The 12,082-nt window shown below is 47.8% G+C and overlaps 1 protein-coding gene and 1 long non-coding RNA gene across 5 annotated transcripts in view; one reads left to right on the top strand and one right to left on the bottom strand.

Annotated features, from left to right (window-relative positions):
* LOC116586412 overlaps positions 1-12,082 on the top strand; it is a 44,430-nt gene that overhangs the window by 12,743 nt on the left and 19,605 nt on the right. Inside the window, exon 5 of the long non-coding RNA XR_004284025.1 lies at positions 52-159. This is a non-coding gene — a long non-coding RNA (uncharacterized LOC116586412). The remainder of the gene's footprint in view (positions 1-51; positions 160-12,082) is intronic.
* Positions 1-12,082, bottom strand: part of FGF1 (fibroblast growth factor 1) — a 97,329-nt gene that overhangs the window by 84,675 nt on the left and 572 nt on the right. For 2 of the 4 annotated variants that reach the window (XM_032336324.1, XM_032336323.1), the window contains exon 2: positions 2,261-2,418. The gene's annotated coding sequence lies outside the window, so the exon portion shown is untranslated. Of the gene's footprint in view, positions 1-86; positions 165-1,167; positions 1,233-2,260; positions 2,419-12,082 lie in introns of those variants that run through there. The other 2 variants (XM_032336329.1, XM_032336327.1) reach the window with 2 other exon arrangements.

Here is a 12,082-nt window from a genome sequence, read left to right as displayed (position 1 = left end):
TTTAAGAATCAGACCATTGCTGTTCCCTTCCTCCCTCTTTTCTCCCTCAAGGCCACTGACCTAGATGTTCGCCCTTGTCCTCATACCTTGGACTCTGCCTCCCAGCTGAGTTGGACATCCTGTCAGTCCAGGCCCATCCTCCATTAGCTGCCCACCCAGGTAGGCGTCCTCCCTTCTCTGTGGTTGAGTGGGCTTGATCCAGTGGTACCTTGAGATGGGACACCTTGGGAGTACCCCCATGAACATTGGTTGATCAGCAGATCCTTTTTTAAGGAAAAAAAAAAAAAACTCACTTGCCTGTAATTTGTGTCATGTGTGGGTGTTAAGTTTACCTAACAAATGACTGCAGATTATTTTTCTAGTAGCTTAAATGAAGGAGTATTGCATTAGCCAAGCCACACCTATTTGATGAAGTACAAGGGGCATGACTTCCACTGTGCACCATCTCTGCTTCCCAGAAGCTGGCACAGCAGGCCTGGTAGTACCCTGACCCTCCGAGGTTGACTCAGGGTCCCGTGAACACCTATCAGCCGAGTCCGCGAGCAGCCCCTCTGTCCTGGGATCAGGCATCCCTGTACTAAGGGCGGGCGAGCGTGTGACGTCCATCTACCGTCACCACAACAAATACAGTCATCACCACTGATACTCCCTGCCTGTGATGTCACACCACCGAAAGAAGCACATAGTGCCTCCTTGGGTCCTTTTTGCAACCAGGCGAGCCATCTGTGTATGACCGCACACTGGTTTTGGGAGGCAGCTTACAAGAAGCTCTGTGTTTCCTCCCTTAATTGTTTATGCATTAACTTCGCTCTTGATTAAGCACCTCATTTGCAGATCCATTTACTCATACTAAAAAAGGCAGGGTCAACAGAAGTGAGTCTCCAGTGTTCACTGGTGGCCCTGGCAGCAATTAGATGATCTTGCCTTCAGATATACAATCTCAAAAGGGGACTTTCCTCAGAAGCCCTCAATGACCAACACAAAGAAAACAAAGGAAAAGGGAATTTGTGACTGTGAATCACAGGCTCCACCAAAATCCACACTCATTCACCCAGACAGCCCCAGTACCCCGCCGGCCGACACTTCCCTGGACACCACTTTGCAAAGCCAGGCTCGTTTCTTTTCAACCCTTTGCCCCCATCAGGCTGGCTCAGCCCCACGCAGCACCCGGTTTGTCCTCTGCCGGATGCTTGCCTTCCCACTGGTGTGCACAGAGCTAAATCATAAACAATCAATCCCTGTGGGGAATGAAAGGGAAAGTGCCCAAGCAGAAAAGAATGCAGAGAAGTGGGGGTAGATTGAAACAGCAGGAGAAAGCACGGAGTGTTTACATTCTGCCAAGTCACAGAGGGAGTGCTTGGACCTGGTACCCAGATAAGGTGGGTTCCTCTGGGATCTCTGAAAAAAATGGGTGCTTGATTGAATGCCTGAATTCTGTCCCAGACCTGGAAGTCTGAATTAATCAAGTGCTCCTCTCTAAAAGCCTTGCACACTTTGGGCATGGAATCGTGATGTGGGTGTGGCTAGCCATTCGCGTACGTTCTCTTTGGGTGTCTGTCTGCAGGGCTACAGAGAGGAGGATATGATTTTCAAAGAAGATCAGAAGAAGGTAAGGAATAATCCAGGTGGCTGGAAGGGCCATCAGAATACCAGCCTGTCCTCTCCCATTCAGCTAATCCTATATTGCAGCCTGACTTTCCTACCAAAATGCTGACAAAACCTGAGGTGCCCAGCCAGTGAACAGACTTCCTGAGGCAGCTGAATGTCCAGGCTCCCCAAGGGGGTGAGTGTGCCAGCCAGACTTACTAAAGCCACAGATTTTGGCTTCTGCCGAACCAAAGGGCCACATCCAGCACTTTGGTAAATGAGAACATTCTGTCCCCTCCAGTCCTCACCAGCCCAGCAGCCTGGAGGAAGGAAGGTGCTGGGCAGCATGGGGCATGATTATTTTTACGGTGTCTAAACTCTAGGGGCTATTTTTACCTGCCTGTGCCACCAGCAAGCCCTTCCCCCAGAGCAGTCTGCAGCCCGGCTTCAGTCCAGCCAGAGGGGAGCTTCTGGGTGTTCCGTGCGGGACAGCTGCTTCCAGTAGGATCAGCTTCAAACATCCTACTGCCTTCACTTTCCCTGATATTTTCCCCCTTTCTGTGTCATCGTTGTCCTTGCTCTTAGACACACACACACACACACACACACACACACACTCAGCTCTGCATATAAGCTGCTCTTTGTTTCCTAGAACAGACGCTCAGAGTCTTACCTGAAAAACTTGCAGGCTGAGACTGCGCCTCTCTCTCCAAGAGGAAGGGGAATCCGCAGGGTGTCGCCCGCTCTGTGTCGCGGTCGCTGTGCCGTCGCGTCGCGGCTCCCCGGAGCAGCCCGCACGCTGGCTCTCTGGACTGCTCGGCTGCTGCAGCTCTGTGTGGGGAGAGGGGACGGGCCGTGGCATGCACATCAGGGTGCTGGTCCGCCTCCAGACACCATGCCACAGAGCCGGCTACCAGTCCTGCAGGCCTATGTGGGAAGCAGGGGGGCTGGCTGGGGGTGCCGAGAATGGCAGCCTCTGGATCTCTCTCTGGCCTCATTGATCAGCAGAGGGGACCCGCCTTCAGACAACAGCCCACACGGACCCCACCCACAGGGACACACACAAAGCTCTACGTGCCCCCAACACGGACAGCCAGCAGCAGGCCCAGGAATGCAGAGCTATTGGCCGGCAGAGAAGGGGGGCAGAGACAGCAGATGGCAGCAGCAACTGTCCTGGGTGTTATTCTAGCGTGGTTTGTCTTGGGGCAAATGGCTGAGCTGAATGGACTACTGGCCTGTCTGAGCAGAATCCTGTTTATTTGGAAGTCTCAGTTGCCAGGGAAACAGCAGGTCGTGGCTCAGAGAGGCTCCTCTGGAATCAGAAGGCTACTGGATGAAAGAGTCCTTTTCTGTTCTGTCATCTGGCATCCCTGCACAGGGTGTAAGTGTCTGTGTGTGGCAGAGTGTGTGTGTGTGTGTGTGTCTGTCTGTGCCATTCCTAGAGCCAAGCCTTAAAGAGGGCATGTTGCAAAGCCATTCAAGGCAACGGCCATCGATGCTAGGGCTGGAAGGGGCTGCAGAGTGAGCATTTCTGTTATTCCTTACCCGTGGTTGAGCCCGTCACTGCTGAGCTAGGAAAGTGAAGCCTCAGGTAAGCCCAGCTCCCGGTGTGGGAATTTCATTAAAGGACCTCGGGCATCATCTTTATGCCACTGGCCAGGACAGGATGAGGAAGGGAGGAAGCTGAGTGTACAAAAAGCTCTTTGGCTAGAAGGTAGGGAGTGAAGCTGGAAATTGGATTGAGAGGATACCCATCAGGAGGTATCTTTGAAGAGACTAAATGGAAACATGATTAATGGTTTCCTATAATTGATGAAGAGTCCCTCCTCCTTAGGTAGGTATTTGAGTGTGTGTGTGTGTGTGTGTGTGTGTGTGTGTGTGTTTGTCTAAGCCTACCCACCTTGATGATTCAGACAGACAGGTACGGATTGACCTGTGAGAACTAGAAATAGGCTCTCTGTTCTCCACTTCCCCTTGGAAGGTGGAGGCGGGAGCCTGTTCTCCAGGCGCATCATGTAGCATCTAACGCGTTCTGTGGTAGCATCCGGGGAGCCATTTTTGTGCCTTCTGAGGGGATGAGTCCAGAAAAGCTCATCCTCTGAGACAGAGACCCTAGAAGCACAAACATCACTTAAGTCCAACCATGGGTGAGCCGCAGCTCTCCTGAAAGGGGCTTGAAAAGTACAGAAAAAGTTGATTTCACCAAATCTTACTCACTGGAACCTCCGTGAACTGCCATGTCTACATACTCATAGGCACTCATAGTTTGCTTTACAAAATAATAATCTTCCTGAGGATCTGCTCATTGCCAAAGGGCCTTCTGAAGCCCAGAGAGATAACAATATTGCAGACAATCATCTTCTTAATACTGAAGAAGTAGTATGCTGCACCCAGTGTGCATGTTAACTTTCCAGCACGTGGGATGATGGATTTTAAGATTAAAGAACACTCAGTTAGGAAATTAAGCCCACTAAATAGCAGACCAAAAATTTTGAGGACAGAGAGGCAGCTCAGAGTCTGTACCCCTAACTACAACCCTCGCTGTGACTAAAAACAAGTGTCCCTAGCTCAGGGTCCTGCCTACACGGCATGGTTGGCCCTTCCTGGGCAGCTCAACTCCTGGGGCTCCCCTGTCCCTCCTTCACACAGGAGATTAATGAGACTCTGCTACCCGCATCTTCCCAGCAAGCCCACAGCCATATCGTGAGATCCAGTATGCCCAAGTGCGTGAAAGCACCTTGAAAACCGGTAACGCATGTGTAAGTCACTATTTTAGTTTTGTTTTTCCATTACATCTAGTTGTGAAAATGCTGTTCAACACAAAACAAAACAAAACAAAAACCTACATAGCTTTTAGGCAAATATAATCCCTAGCTACTGATACAAACTAATTTCTTTACTGCATATCTGGTACTCGGCAAGGATACTGCCCAACTGTGGGGAAATAATGAATCCTCTGTTCCTTAAAGTATTTACTATAATAGAATGCCCCTCAATATCAAATTTTCAAGAATGTCACCTTAATATCCCCCAAATTCCACATTCACTTCAACTTGCACATCAAGCATCTTGATTCATCTTTTAAAATAATATACATTCGGATGTTTTGACTTAGGAGACATGATGAAGTTAATGCTTTCTGACCTGTTATTTAGCATGGGAAGGGACTCGGGGGTTGCCTCGCCGGGAAGTCTGGCCTCAGCATAGCCCTCGAGCTCTGGGCCAGGAAATAGTCCATGCAAATAATAGCTGGTAGGGCTGCTTATTAAGCATCCACAAGACGCCGGCTCCTCTACAGACCATGTAATAGAACCCATCTCTTCCCCCAAAGCTCCCAGACCACTTTTAAAGCCATTTCGGCAATGGCTACAACCTGTGTGCGGGCCTCCTAGCAGTGCCGAGGGTGGGTCTGGGAAAGGAAGAACACAGCAGGTTTGCAGGACCAACAGAAACCCTGGGAGAAACCTGGTAGGTTTTTATCCACAGAGGTGTGGCCATGGCCAGAGTCATCCACACCTAAAATGTTTTGGCTGGTTGCGGAGGTGAGATTTTTTTTCCTTCTGTATCCTAAGAGATTGACTCATAGTGGAGCCCTTGAGCGGCTGCTGGTAGAGGAAGTGGCTCTAAACCTCTTCCAAGGGCCATAGCAGGGTGATAAAAGTGGAAGGTGGCACTGCTGTGCATTTACTTATTCTGTGCTCAGTACTCTGTAATCAGACATCCCTGATCAATTTCGCTAACATGACAGCAGAACCAGATCATGACAGAATCAGCAGAATTCAAAATGCCCCCCAGTAAATACTGTCCCTCTCCAGGCATAACCTAGAAGCAGTGGTTTCTTGTGCCTTGAATCTTGAGGCTTGCTTTAAAACTTACCCCTTCGTTCATCCTGCTTACAGAAATGATGCAGTTATTTGAAACACACACCAGACACACTGCCTTTTCTTTCTGATTTCATCTGACCTTGTTGGGACACGACAAATCCTAATCAGCTGACAGGAGAAATCAGATGCTGCATTGTACTCTCTCCCCTAGCAAAGTATTTCCTTCTGTTTATGCCAAATCATGCAATTAAATGAAGGGCATGCTGGCCTCATGGTGAACCAAATGCCAGGATGTCGGGGGAGTGATCTGGCAAACAGGGCATAGAGAAACGCAGCAGACATTCACAGGAAATTGTATTAGTTGCCCGAGGAGATCTGAAAGCGACAAACATCACCAGAGCCGCAGGACAGGAACAGGGGCTAGTGGCTTTCAGACGGGCAGTAGCCAATCCCATGGTAACCCGAACAGCTCAGGCCGTGGGTGCCCTGCCTCTCCAGGGACTTCAGGAGCCCGTGCTTGGAAAGGACTCTGATACACGTGGGGTGGGCTTCCTCTCTTTGATATTGATCACCCATCACCTATTCTATGTTTTCCTTTATCTCAGTTTTTCAATTTTTATTTTCAAATATTTTATCTTTGGGGTGCCTGGGTAGCTCAGTGAGTTAAAGCCTCTGCCTTCAGCTCAGGTCATAATCCTAGGGTCCTGGGATTGAGCCCCACATTGGGTTTTCTGCTCCACGGGGAGCCTGCTTCCTCCTCTTTCTCTCTGCCTACCTCTCTGCCTACTTATGATCTCTGTCAAATAAATAAATAAAATCTTTAAAAAAAATAAAATAGTTTATCTTTAAGTAAAAGTAATGCTTCACACATGTGACAAAAATGCATGACACATGGAGGGCTGTAAAATGACCCTCATTAATCTCCTCTCCCCAGAGATAACCATCATTAACTTTTTTTTTTCCCCCCTGGAACCTTTGGGGAAAATTGGTTTCATCCATCTGAATGTGTATGTGCACAAAAACAGTTTACTAGGCACAGTGTCCTGCACTGTTGTTTGTTTTCCCCTTAATAATAGATCTTTGCATTGGTCTAGTCCATCCAAGCACCAACCTGGGTTATTGGAATATGCTCCTAGCTGATTTTCCTGCTTCTAGAACTCTAATCCTCTATATTTCATTCCAGAGGGATCCTGCTAAAAAGGTAAATTACATCATGTCCCTGTTTGTTCTAAACTGTGTGTTGCCTTTGACTTGTTCTTTAAATATTTTTTTTCTAAGATTTTATTTATTTATTTGACAGAGAGAAATCACAAGTAGATGGAGAGGCAGGCAGAGAGAGAGAGAGGGAAGCAGGCTCCCCGCTGAGCAGAGAGCCTGATGCGGGACTCGATCCCAGGACCCTGAGATCATGACCTGAGCCAAAGGCAGCGGCTCAACCCACTGAGCCACCCAGGCGCCCCAACCTTTGACTTGTTCTAAGAACAAAAGCTAAGCTTGCTACCACCACTTGCTTCCCTAGGTCCACCCCCTATGAACTCCTTCCTCCCTGTGTTCCAGTCGTACTATTCATCTAGGCCAAACGTAGTCCTACCTCAGAACCTTTCCGTCTGCTATTCCCTCTACTTAATGTGTGCACATTTATTGCCTGCCCCTCTTTGTACGGCCAGCTCTTGCTTATTATTCTTATCATTTCAGATTGCCTCTTCCCTGGCCACTGGCTCTAAATCAACTCCCATCACTGTCCTTCCTATCCCCTTGCTTTCTTTACCTTCGTAGACCTGACTACCATTGAAACATTATCATATTCAGTTATTTGTTCACTTGTTTGTTTCCTCTCTCCCCTACTACATACACTCCATGTCAACTGCATGAAGAAAGCAGGGGTTTCATCTATCCTTCTACCATTACAAACTACGTGTCTCTAGACCAGTGGTTCTGAAATGTAGATGTGCATCAGAATCACCGGGAGGGTTTGCTCAGACGCAGACTGCTGGGCCCGACAAAGCTTCTAATTCAGCAGGTCTGGGTGGGCCTGGAAATTTGTATGTCTAACAAGTACCCAGGTGATGGTGAAACTGCTGGTGTGGGGAACCACACTTTGAGAACCCCAGTCTAGACCATGCCTGGCACACAGGGGGCATCACATACATATTTAGTACATGAATACACACACACATACACACACACACACACACACACACAAGGGTCTGCCACCTTCTCTGTCATGGCAGTTGCATTTCCCCTTCATCATTTATTTATATTGAGAGCCATAAGTCTCCTCAAATTCTTTGTGACAAGAGGGCCCCAAGTTTTGTCAGCTAAAATGATTTAGCTCCACCGACTTGTCAGCAGATGAATAAAATGTAAAGTTTTCCAGACCCAGGGAGAGCCAGTGAGAGTCAACTCTTGTTCTCTGCCTCAGTTTGCTGTCAAACCAAAAGGTGGTGCAACGCTCCCTAGACATGTGATGGAGAACTTTCCGCAGAAGTAATCGCTCAGTCTTCCCCTGTAATTGTTCAATAATTGTCCTCTTGCCTTGGATTTGCCCTCATGCACTGGGACGTACATGCACTGTCTACCTGGACTCGGGCTTCGAAATGTAGAGAGTTCATTTGTTTTTCTGTGAGTCACAAAATCCCTGAGAATGTGACAAGATCTATAACTCTCTCCTCCCCCCAAAATGAACACATATACATATACACACATACACACTCACTTTTTTTATATTTAATTCCTGGAAATTACAAGGTACCCCAAGTCCATTGTAACTCCAAATTTAAAACTCCTGATTTAATAACTGGCTATCTATTTGGCAAAACAAACAAAAACAACCTGGATCCTCAGGTGAGTATTTAAATGGAAGAAGACAAACCTTAGAGGAAAACGTTAGTTAAGTTCTGTAAGATTTGTAATCTTAGAATAGAGAACGCTTTTCGAAGCCTGACTTGAAACCCAGAAGTGAAAACAGAATAGTGAGATCGATTGCATAAAATTGTAAATAATCTACACGGGAAAGAGGGGGTTAGAAGTCCTCCTCCTAGTGTCTCGTGGAGAAATTGAGGGATACCATCTTTTCCACCTACGTTCCTACTCCTCGGATTGTCGGGATGGCCTGTGGCCGAGCTCTGCAGGAGATGACCTGAGCTTATCAGAGCCCGTGGGTGAGCCCACATCCTGCAGTGAAGCCCTGTCACTGGGTTCATTATTTCATTAGCCATGATTTTGGTTTTGAAAAAAGTCTGAGATAGAATTCAAATGCTGTACAGTTCATCCATTTAAAGTAAACAGTCAAATGGTTTCAGTGTATTCACATGCTTGTGCAACCATCACCACTAATTTTAGAACATTTTGGTCATCCCGTAAAAGCAACCCCATGCCTAGTACCAATCACTGCCCATTCCCCCTTCCCGCCAGGCGTAGGCAACCACTTGTCTGCTTTCTGTCTCCACAGAATTGCCTGTTCTGGCCATTTCATAGAAGTGGAGTCATAGGGTGTGGGCTTTTTTCCCTTCAAAAGCACAATGTCTTTGAGGTTCGTTGGTGTTACAGTGTGTGTGCCTTGAAGTTCATGCCTAGTTCTTGCTGAGTAGTATTTCATTGTCAGGAGAGGCCACATTGTGAGGATCAGTTCCCCAGCTTGCGGCCGTGTGGCTTGTTTCCCTGTTTGGGCTTTGACAAATAATGCTGCTATCAGCCTTCATGTACAGATCTGTGTAGTTTTTGTACGAACCTATGGTTTCATTTCTGTTGCGTCTAACTGTGGTTTTTCTCTTAAAGATTCAGCCAGAGAATTTTACTTAGCCTATGTGATTCTTAACTGTTTTCTACAACAAACTTGAGAAGTGAGCAGACTTCGTCGCTGAGACCCCAGAGCTCTGCCAGGCCCAGTCTGGGCCCTACTTGGCCTCTGTGTTATCTGGGGCCTGACTCAGTCTTCTTGTGCCTCAGCTGTGAGAGAGCTCACTCTCCGATCCTCCCACCGGACCTGGTGAGGATTGATGACAAGAGTCATGGCAGCTCTGCTCTTGAGAAGACGCTAACCCATAGGAATAGGTCAGGGTTCATCAAGGAAACCACATACCCTCGAAGCAAGGGCCTCACAGGGCCCACAGGTGACAGCATCAGACAAGAGGCCAGCGGCCAAATGCTCGAGGCACAGACATTACCAAAAATACTCACATTTTCTCAAGATTTTGGTTTTCTTCGAGATCAGAATGTGGTTGCTTTCCAAATCCTGCAAGCTACCCTCTGAAGGTAGAAATGTCAGGGTCATCTACATAACGATGGGCAGCCAGAAGGGCAAGCTTAAATTCTAAAGCCCACTTGCCAGCCAACATTTCCTGGAAGACTACTTTACCTTCGTTTAATAGAAAAAGTACCTCACTCTCTACAAAGCCCCAGAGATCACTCGTTTTGGGAAATCCATCCGCCCCTGACTTTCTTTTTGGTTTTGGTTTAGCTGAGTGTCTCTTCAGCTCTGGGTACAGTCTAATAAGGAACCCCCCCACCACCCCGCCCATGGAAACACTGGGAGCCCTGTTGGCAGAGGATGGGTCCAAAATATCTAAGCTGACTCATGCCATTTGGCCAGCCACCAGTGTTCCTCAGTCTTTAAAATCAGGCAGCCGGAAGCTCCCCTGATAAGCATGTCAGGGACAAGTTTAGTAGGAAATGAGATGGCAGGCATGCCTGGGTTCCAACTCCCATGTCACCACTTACTAGCTGGATGATATGGGACAAGTGGCTCAGTTCTCTGAGACTTGGTTTCCCCATATGTCAAATGGGGATAATGGCAATACTTGTCTCATAGGGTCATGGGGAGAGTTTCCTGAGATGTTGCCCATGAGGCAGCACACAGCTCAAACTCAATCTGTGTCTGCTATACTTATTATATTACTTTTAAAATAAAAATGTAGGACTTCAAGTAATCGATCCAGCCTCTCAGGTATTCAGGGAGGCTAGATTTCTATTGGTCACTTAATTGGGCACCGGCTAGGTGTCAGATTACCACAGAGAGAGCTAGAGATGAAATGATTCCCCCGAGGAATGTAAAAGTCAAGCCAGGAGAGAAAGTAAGATACAGTAAATTGTACTAGTGGCTGTCATTGCTGTCCAGATTCAGGGTAGGAGATGGCAGAAACGCTGGACGGGCCCAGGAAGGCACCAGAAGCACCCCTGTGGCTGGCCCTTGAAAGGGAAGATGGGTTCACATCAGCAGAGCAGAGGGAGACACAAGTGAGCAGGGGTGTGTGAGGGGAAAGGGGAAACCCATGTGTGCACAGGTGGGTTGTGGACCTAAGTTGGTCTCGGTGTGGTGAATTGTCCAGGGACTGAGCCAGAAACAAGCCTTCCAGTTGCTTTCCCGTGGTGTGGGGGTCTCTAGGAATGAAATGCCATGGGGTCTTTTAGTCACTTCTAATAATTATCCTTATTATGAGATTTGCTGTCACTAATTTTTGTGGACTATAAGAGAGGAGGAGGAGTTATCCTGAGGGAGCTTGACCTCTTAATCCAGACCATCACAAAAAGAGCAACCTAGAGTGGCCAGCATTGACTGTGGCTATTCTGTGTCCAGCCCCCTCTCCTAGGACTAGCACCCTGGTTATCTCTGGGGACCCAGCCCTTCATTGCTTTCAGTCCATGTGGGTTTGGGCGGGGATGACTACACCCCCTGACGGGGATGGGCACGGTACACACACTGGTTCAGACTCTAAACTCTCGGGAATGGGCAGTGCCTGTTGTTCCAAGATGGCTGTGCCAGAAGGGTGTCAGCCTGGAGCTGCTGGTGGCCATGTCACCACTGCCATCAGTGAGTCTTCCTGGGATGGAATGACCCAGGGCTGCAGAGCCACAAAGTGGAGAGAGACGGAGGCAGGATGCCATCATCTGGGCACCTGGATCCCGCCACACCAAAGCCTTTTCACTTACAAGAGGAAGTGAATGTCCTTGTTTTGGCTCAAGTCTCTTCAAACTGGCTTCCAGTCTACTGTCACTAAAAGCATCCTGATTCATTGGAGTGGTTATCTTGCTCCCACCTACATTAGCATAGATATCTGTGGTCTATAGTCAAGGAGAGGGTTCTCTAACAGGGTTAGTGTTAGGCGTGTACAAGTGATAGTGACATCTGTACACATCCCCCAGCGGGCACAGGTACCTGTCATGTGCTTGGGAAGGGAAACCAAGACTCTCCGAAATTTGTCTTCTTCGTCCTATGACTCTGCCTACAGAGCAATTCTCCCCAAACCCTCCATTTTATTCCTCTTGTTCTCAATCAAAGAAATGAGTTCTTAGATCTGGTAAGTCTGTTTCGCAGGGTTTAAGACGTCAGGACAAGATGTGAAGGGGTGAGGAGGGAGGAAGCTCTGCACATCCCCTGTGTGTTTTTTCCCTTTTGCCCAATAATAAGGAATGAGCTGATGTCCTTTTATTTCCTGTTTCATGCAGGGCTTTTTTAAAACTAAGCATTAACTCTACTATAATTGGATTTGTCTAATGATTTCTTGGAAAAAATCTTCTTGGATCTCAGCAGAGATAATTCACTTGGTGGGAATCATTTCCTGCTTCCCCCGCTAAGAACTAGACCTAGCCAGTTCTTTCTGGAAGCAAATTGGCCTTAAAGGAGAGAAGAAAGTACAGGTATTTGAAGCTAGCATCCATCATGGAGACTGCAG

This window comes from Mustela erminea, chromosome 3, assembly GCF_009829155.1.
Source record: "Mustela erminea isolate mMusErm1 chromosome 3, mMusErm1.Pri, whole genome shotgun sequence".
In the NCBI taxonomy this organism is placed as follows: Eukaryota; Metazoa; Chordata; class Mammalia; order Carnivora; family Mustelidae; genus Mustela; species Mustela erminea.
This window is presented reverse-complemented; position numbering and strand designations above follow the sequence as displayed.